Here is an 8412-nt window from a genome sequence, read left to right on the forward strand (position 1 = left end):
AAAGAAGAAGTAAAAGTAAAAGAAGAAGAAGGAAAAGAAGAAAAAGAAGAAGATGAAGAAGTAGAAGTAAAAGAAGAAGAAGTATAAGTAAAAGAAGTAGAAGTAGAAGAAGTAAAAGAAGAGGAAGAAGAAGAAGAAGTAAAAGAAGAAGAAGAAGAAGTAAAAGAAGATGAAGAAGAAGTAAAAGAAGAAGAAGAAGAAGTAAAAGAAGAAGTAAAAGAAGAGGAAATAAAAGAAGATGAAGTAGAAGTAAAAGAAGAAGAAGAAGTAAAAGAAGAGGAAGTAAAAGAAGAAGTAAAAGAAGAAGAGGTAAAAGACGAAGAAGACGAAGAAGTAAAAGTAAAAGACAAAGGAGTAAAAGTAAAAGAAGATGAGGAAAAAGACGAAGAAGTAAAAGTAAAAGACAAAGGAGTAAAAGTAAAAGAAGGACAAGTAAAAGAAGTAGAAGTAAAATAAGAAGTAAAAGAAGGAGAAGTAAAAGAAGTAAAAGAAGAAGAAGTAAAAGTAAAAGACAAAGAAGAAGTAAAAGAAGAAGAGGAAGAAGAGGAAGAAGAAGAAGTGAAAGAAGTAAAAGAAGAAGAAGTAGTAAAAGAAGAAGAAGTAGAAGAAAAAGAAGTAAAAGAAGTAAAAGAAGAAGAAGAAGAAGAAGTAAAAGAAGAAGTAGTCAAAGTAAAAGAAGAAGAAGAAGTCAAAGTAAAAGAAGATGAAGTAAAAGTAAAAGAAGAAGAAGAAGTAAAAGAAGAAGAAGAAGTAAAATAAGTAAAAAGAAGAAGTAAAGAAGAGGAAATAAAAGATGAAGAAGTAAAGATCAAGTCAAAGTAAAAGAAGAAGAAGTAGAAGAAGAAGAAGTAAAAGAAGAAGTGAAAGAAGCAGTAAAAGTAAAAGAAGAGGAAGAAGAAGAAGTAAAAGGAGAAGTAAAAGAAGAAGAAGAACAAGTAAAAGAAGAAGTATAAGTAAAAAAGAAGAAGTAGGGAGAAGAAGTAAAAGTAGAAGAAGAAGAAGTAAAAGAAGAAGAAGTATTAAAAGAAGCAGAAGTAAAAGAAGAAGAAGAAGAATTAAAAGAAGATGATGAAGAAGAAGAAGTAAAAGAAGAAGAAGAAGTAAAAGAAGGAGAAGAAAAAGAAGAAGTAGAAGAAGTCAAAGTAAAAGAAGAAGAAGAAGTAAAAGAATAAGTAAAAGAACAGGAAGAATAAAAGTAGAAGTAAAAGTAAAAGAAGAAGAAGAAGAAGTAAAAGTATCAGACGAAGACGAAGAAGAAGAAGTAAAAGAAGAAGATGAAGAAGTAAAAGAAGTAAAAGAGGAAGTAAAAGAAGAAGAAGTAAAGAAGAAGAAGATGTAAAATAAGTAAAAGAAGAAGAAGTAGAAGTAAAAGAAGAAGAAGAAGTAAAAGTAAAAGAAGAAGAAATAAAAGAAGTAGGAGAAGAAGAAGAAGAAGAAGAAGAAGAAGAAGAAGAAGTAAAAAAAGAAGTAAAAGAAGAAGAAGAAGTAAAATAAGAATAAGTCAAAGTAAAAGAAGAAGGAGAAGGACAAGTAAAACAACAAGAAGAAGAAGTAAAAGAAGTAAAAAAAGAAGTAGGAGAAGAAGAAAAAAAGTAAAAGACGAAGAAGTAGAAGAAGAAGTAGAAGAAGTAAAAAAGTAAAAGAAGAAGAAGTAGAAGAAGTAAAAAAGTAAAAGAAGTAAAAGAAGAAGAAGTAAAAATGGAGAAGTAAAAGAAGAAGAAGTAGGAGAAGTAAAAGAAGAAGTAGGAGAAGAAGTAAAAGTAAAAGAAGAGGAAGTAAAAAAGGAGAAGTAAAAGCAGGAGAAGTATAAGTAAATGAAGTAAAAGAAGGAGAAGAAGAAGAAGAAGTAAAAGACGAAGAAGTATAAGTAAAAGAAGAAGAAGTAGGATAAGTAAAAGAAGAAAAAAGAAGAAGTAAAGGAAGAAGAAGAAGAAGTAAAAGAAGAAGAAGAAGAAGTAAAAAAGGAGAAGTATAAGTAGAATAAGAAGTTAAAGAAGTAAAAGAAGTTGAAGTAAAAGAAGAAGAGGTAAAAGAAGTAGAAGAAGAAGTAAAAGAAGAAGAAGTATAAGTAAAAGAAGAGGAAGTATAAGTAAAAGAAGAAGAAGTAAAAGACAAAGGAGTAGAAGAAGAATAAGTAGAAGAAGTAAAAGAAGAAGAAGAAGTAAAAGAAGAGGAAGAAGAAGAAGAAGAAGAAGAACAAGTAGAAGAAGTAAACGTAAAATAAGAAGAAAAAGAAGAAGAAGAAGAAGAAATAAAAGAAGAAGAAGAAGAAGTAAAAGAAGATGAAGAAGTAAAAGAAGAAGATGAAGAAGTAAAAGAAGAGGAAGAAGAAATAAAAGAAGAAGAAGAAGAAGTAAAAGAAGATGAAGAAGTAAAAAAGAAGAATAAGTAAAACAAGATGAAGTAAAAGTAAAAGAAGGAGACAAAGAAGTAAAAGAAGAAGATGAAGAAGTAAAAGTAAAAGAAGAAAAAAGAAGAAGTAAAAGAAGAAGAAGTAAAAGTAAAAGATGAAGAAGTAAAAGTAAAAGAAGAATTAAAAGAACAGGAAGAATAAAAGTAGAAGAAGTCAAAGTAAAAGAAGAAGTAAAAGAAGAAGATGTAAAAGAAGACGAAGAAGTAGAAGAAGAGGAAGAAGAAGTAGAATTAGACGAAGAAGAAGTACAAGTAAAAGAAGAAGAAGAAGTAAAAGACAAATAAGTATATGTAAAAGAAGAAGAAGTAGGAGAAGAAGAAGTAAAAGAAGAAGAAGAAGTAAAAGAAGATGAAGACGATAAAGTAAAAGTAGAAGAAGAAAAGAGGAAGAAGTAAAAGTAAAAGAAGAAGTAAAAGAAGAAGAAGTAAAAGAAGGAGAAGTAAAAGAAGAAGAAGCAAAAGAAGAAGAAGTAAAAGAAGAAGAAGAAAAAGAAGTAAAAGAAGAAGTAAAAGAAGAAGTAGGAGAAGAAGAAGAAGTAAAAGAAGAAGAAGAAGTAAAAGAAGAAAAAGAAGAAGAAGTAAAAGAAGAAGAAGAAGTAGGAGAAGAAAAAGAGGTAAGAAAAAGAAGTGAAAGACGAAGGAGACAAAGAAGTAAAAGAAGAAGTAAAAGTAAAAGAAGAAGAAGTAGAAGAAGAAGTAAAAGAAGAAGAAGTAGAAGAGGAAGAAGAAGAAGATGAAGTAAAAGAAGAAGAATTAAAAGAAAGAAGAAGAAGAAAAAGAAGTAAAAGAAGAAGAAGAAGTGAAAGAAGAAGTAAAAGAAAGAGAAGAAGAAGAAGTAAAAGAAGAAGAAATAAAAGAAGAAGAAGTAAAAGAAAAAAAGTAAAATAATAATAAGAGGAAGTAAAAGAAGATGAAGAAGAAGTAAAAGAAGAAGAAGATGCAGAAGAAGAAGTAAAAGTAAAAGAAGGAGATGTAAAAGTAAAAAGAGAAGTAAAATAAGTAAAAGAAGAAGAAGTAAAAGAAGTAAAAGAAGAAGAAGTAGGAGAAATAAAAGAAGAAGTAGGAGAAGTAAAAGTAAAAGACGAAGTAGGAGAATAAGAAGTGAAAGAAGAAGAAGAAGTAGATAAAGTAAAAGTAAAAGAAGTAGGAGTAAAAGTAGAAGAAGAAGTAAAAGAAGTAGACATAAAAGAAGAAGTAAAAGAACAGGAAGAAGAAGAAGTAAAAGTAGGAGAAGTAAAAGAAGAAGTAAAAGAAGAAGAAGTAGGAGAAGAAAAAGTAAAAGAAGAAGAAGTAAAAGAAGAAGAAGTAAAAGAAGTAAAAGAAGACGAAGTAATGAAGAAGAAGTAGATGTAAAAGAAGAAGAAGAAGTAGGAGAAGAAAAAGTTAAAAAAGAAGAAGAAGAATTAAAAGAAGTAAAAGTAAAAGTAGAAGAAGTAAAAGAAGAGGAAAAAGAAGAAGGAAAAGAAGAAGAAAGAAAGAAGAAGAAGAAGTAAAAGAAGTAAAAGAACAGGAAGAATAAAAGTAGAAGTAAAAGTAAAAGAAGAAGAAGAAGAAGTAAAAGTATCAGATGAAGAAGAAGAAGAAGAAGAAGAAGAAGAAGAAGAAGAAGAAGTAAAAGAAGAAGAAAAAATAAGAAGTAAAATAAGAAGAAGTAAAAGAAGAGGAAGAAAAGGAAGACGTAAAAGTAAAAGAAGAGGAAGAAGAAGAATAAGTAAAAGAAGAAGTAAAAGTATCAGACAAAGAAGTAGAAGAAGAAGAAGAAGAAGTAAAAAAAGTCAAAGTAAAAGAAGAAGAAGGAGAAGTAAAATAAGTACAAGTAAAAGAAGTAAAAGAAGAAGAAGTAAAAGAAGGACAAGTAAAAGAAGAAGAATAAGTAAAAGAAGAGGAAGAAGGAGAAGTAAAAGAAGTAAAAGCTGAAGTAAAAGATGAAGAAGAAGAAGTAAAAGAAAAAGAAGAAGAAGTAAAAGAAGAGGAAGAAGTAAAAGAAGAAGAAGTAAAAGAAGAAGAAGTAAAAGAAGAAGTAAAAGAACAAGAAAAAGTAAAAGAAGAAGAAGAAGGAGAAGTAAAATAAGAAGAAGTAGAAGAAGAAGTAAAAGTAAAAGAAGAAGAAGAAGTAAAAGAAGAAGAAGAAGTAAAAGTAAAAGAAGGAGAAGTTAAAGAAGAAGAAGAAGTAAAAGAAGGAGAAGTAAAATAAGAAGAAATATAAGAAAAAGAAGAAGAAATAGGAGAAGAAGTAAAAGAAGAAGAAGAAGAAGTAAAAGAAGAAAAAGTAAAAGAAGAGGTAAAAGTAAAAGACGAAGTAGAAGAAGTAAAAGTAAAAGAAGAAGAAGAAAAGAAGAAGAAGTAAAAGAAGAAGAAGAAGAAGTAAAATAAGAAGTAGGAGAAGTAAAAGAAGGATAAGTAAAAGAAGAAGAAGAAGCAAAGGAAGGAGAAGTAAAAGAGGGAGAAGAAGAAGTAAAAGAAAAGTAGAAGAATAAGAAGTAAAAGTAAAAGAAGAAGAAGAAGAAAAAGTATAAGAAGAAAGAAAAAGGAAGATGAAGTAAAAAAGGAGGAGTAAAAGAAAAGAAGAAGAAAAAGAAGTAAAAGAAGTAAAAGAAGAGGAAGAAGAAGAAGTAAAAGAATATGTAAAAGAAGTAAAAGAAGAAGAAGAAGTAAAAGATGTAAAAGAAGAAGAAGAAGACGAAGAAGAAGAAGAAGAAGTAAAAGAAGAAGTAAAAGAAGGAGAAGTAAACGAAGAGGAAGAAGAAGAAGAAGTAGGAGAAGAAGTAAAAGAAGAAGAAGAAGAAGAAGTAGGAGAAGAAGAAGTAAAAGGAGAGGTAAGAGAAGAAGAAGCAGTAAAAGAAGAAAAAGAAGAAGAAGTAAAAGTAAAAGAAGAAGAAGAAGTAAAAGAAGAAGTAGAAGAAGAAGAAGTAAAAGTAAAAGAAGGAGAAGTAAAAGAAGAGGAAAAAGAAAAAGTAAAAGAAGAAGCAAAATAAGTAAAAGAATAAGAAGTAAAAATAAAAGAAGAAGAAGAAGAAGAAAAAGTAAAATTAATAGAAGTAGAAGAAGAAGTAGGAGAAGAAGCAAAAGTAAAAGAAGAAGTAAAAGAAGGAGAAGTAGAAGTAGAAGTAGAAGAAGTAAAAGTAAAAGAAGAAGGAGAAGTAAAATAATAAGAAGAAGATGCAAAAGTAAAAGAAGAAGTAAAAGAAGAAGAAGTAAACGAAGAAGAAGAAGAAGTAGGAGAAGAAGAAGTATAAGTAGAAGAAGAGGAAGAAGAAGTAAAAGAAGAAGTAAAAGAAGAAGAAATAGATGTAAAAGAAGAGGAAGAAGAAGAAGAAGTAGAAGTAAAAGAAGAAGAAGAAGACAAAGAATTAAATAAAGAAGAAGTAAAAGAAGAAGAAGAAGTAAAAGTAAAAGAAGAAGTAAAAGAAGAAGAAGAAGAAGAAGTAAAAGTAGAAGAAGTAAAAGAAGGACAAGTAAAAGAAGATGAAGTATAAGTAAAAGAAGAAGAAGAAGTAGAAGTAGAATAAGTAAAAGAAAAAGAAGAGGAAGAAGAAGAAGTAGAAGATGAAGAAGAAATAGAAGATGATGAAGAAGAAGAAGTAAAAGAAGTAAAAGAAGATGATAAAGAAGTAGGAGAAGTAAAAGAAGAATAAGTAAAAAAAGAAGAAGGAGAAGTAAAAGAAGAAGAAAAAGAAGAGGAAGAAGAAGAAGTAGAAGATGAAGAAGTAAAATAAGAAGAAGTAGAAGAAGTAAAAGTAAAAGAAGAAGTATAAGTAATGAAGAAGAAGTAGGAGAAGAAGCAAAAGTAAAAGAAGAAGAAGTAAAAGAAGAAGAAGTAAAAGAAGAGGAACTAAAAGAAGAAGAAGTAGGAGAAGAAGGAAATGAAGAAGTAGAAGAAGAAAAGAAGAAGACGAAGAAGTAGAAGATGAAGTCAAAGTAAAAGATGAAGAAGTAATGATCTAGTAAAAGAAGAGGAAGAAGTAGATGTAAAAGAAGAGGAAGAAGAAGAAGTAAAAGAAGGGGAAGAAGAAGTAAAATAAGTAGAAGAAGTAAAAGAAGAAGTAGGAGAAGAAGAAGTAGGAGAAGAGGAAGAAGAAGTAAAGTAATAGAAGATGAAGAAGAAGAAAGAAAGAAAGAAAGAAAGAAAGAAAGAAAGAAGAAGAAGTAAAAGGAGAGGAATAAGAAGAAGAAGTAAAAGGAGAAGAAGAAGTAAAAGTAAAAGAAGAAGTAGAAGAAGAAGAAGTAAAAGAAGAAGAAGTAAAAGAAGTAGAAGACGTAAAAGAAGAAGTAGGAGAAGAAGAAGTAGGAGAAGAGGAAGAAGAAGTAAAGTAATAGAAGATGAAGAAGAAGAAGAAGTAGTGAAAGAAGAAAAAGTAAAAGAAGATGAACTAAAAGAAGTAAAAGAAGAAGTAAAAGACAAAGAATTAAAATAAGGAGAAGTAAAAGAGGAAGAAGAAGAAGAAGAAGTAGAAGAAGTAGGAGAAGTAAAAGTAAAATAAGAAGAAGTAAAAGAAGAAGAAGAAGTAAAAGAAGTGAAAGAGGAAGAAGTAGGAGAAGTAAAAGAAGAAGAAGTAGAAGTAAAAGTAATGAGGAAGAAGTAGAAGAGGAAAAATACGAAGTAAAAGAAGTAAAAGAAGTAAAAGTTGGAGAAGTAGAAGAAGAAAAAGAAGAAGAAGAAGAAGTAAAAGAAGAAGAAGAAGAAGTGAAAGAAGAAGAAGTAAAAGAAGGACAAGTAAAAGAAGATGAAGTAAAAGAAGAAGAAGTAGGGAGAAGAAGAAGTAAAAGAAGAAGAAGAAGAAGTAAAAGAAGATGAAGTAAAAGTAAAAGAAGTAAAAGAAGTAGAAGAAGAGGAAAAAGAATAAGTAAAATAAGAAGAAGTAAAAGAAGTAAAAAAAAGTAAAAGAAGGAGAAGAAGAAGTAGTAAAAGAAGAAGAAGTAGAAGAAGAAGAAGAAGTAAAAGTATGAGAAGAAGACGTAAAATAAGTAAAAGTAAAAGCAAAGAAAAAGTAGAAGTAGATGAAGTAAAAGTAAAAGAAGACGAAGAAGTAGAAGAAGAAGAAGTAAAAGTAAAAGAAGGAGAGGTAAAAGAAGAAGTAGGAGAAGTAAAAGTAAAAGAAGAAGAAGTAGAAGAACAAGTAGAAGAAGTAGAAGTAAAAGAGGAAGAAGTAAAAGAAGAAGAAGTAAAAGAAGAGGAAGAAGAAGTAAAAGAAGAGGAAGAAGAAGTAGGAGAAGTAAAAGAAGAAGAAGTAAAAGAAGAGGAAGAAGAAGTAGAAGAAGTAAAAGAAGAAGTAAAAGAAGATGAAGTAAAAGTAAAAAGAAGAAGAAGAAGTAGAAGTAGAAGAAGGAAAAGAAGAGGAAGAAAAAGAAGTAAAAGAAGAAGTAGGAGAGGAAGAAGTAAAAGAAGAAGTAAAAGTAAAAGAAGAAGTAAAAGTAAAAGATGAAGAAGTAAAAGAAGAAGAATTAGAAGTAAAAGAAGGAGAACATGAACTAAAAGTAAAAGAAGTAAAAGAAGAAGAAGAAGAAGTAGGAGAAGAAGTAAAAGTAAAAGAAGAAGAAGAATTACAAGTAAAAGAAGAAGAAGAAGTAAAAGAAGAAAAAGTAAAAGATGAAAAATAAGTAAAAGAAGACGAAGAAGAAAGAAAAAAAGAAGTAAAAGAAGAAGTAAAAGAAAGAGAAGTAAAAGAAGGAGAAGACGTAAAAGTAAAAGAAGAAGAAGTAAAAGAAGATGAAGACGAAGAAGAAGTAAAAGTAAAAGAAGAAGAAGTAAAAGAAGATGAAGACGAAGAAGAAGTAAAAGAAGTGAAAGAGGAAGAAGTAGGAGAAGTAAAAGAAGAAGAAGTAGAAGTAAAAGTAATGAAGAAGAAGTAGAAGAGGAAAAATACGAAGTAAAAGAAGTAAAAGTTGGAGAAGTAGAAGAAGAAAAAGAAGAAGAAGTAAAAGAAGAAGAAGAAGAAGTGAAAGAAGAAGAAGTAAAAGAAGGACAAGTAAAAGAAGATGAAGTAAAAGAAGAAGAAGTAG

The sequence above is a fragment of the Nothobranchius furzeri genome, chromosome 13, assembly GCF_043380555.1.
Source record: "Nothobranchius furzeri strain GRZ-AD chromosome 13, NfurGRZ-RIMD1, whole genome shotgun sequence".
In the NCBI taxonomy this organism is placed as follows: Eukaryota; Metazoa; Chordata; class Actinopteri; order Cyprinodontiformes; family Nothobranchiidae; genus Nothobranchius; species Nothobranchius furzeri.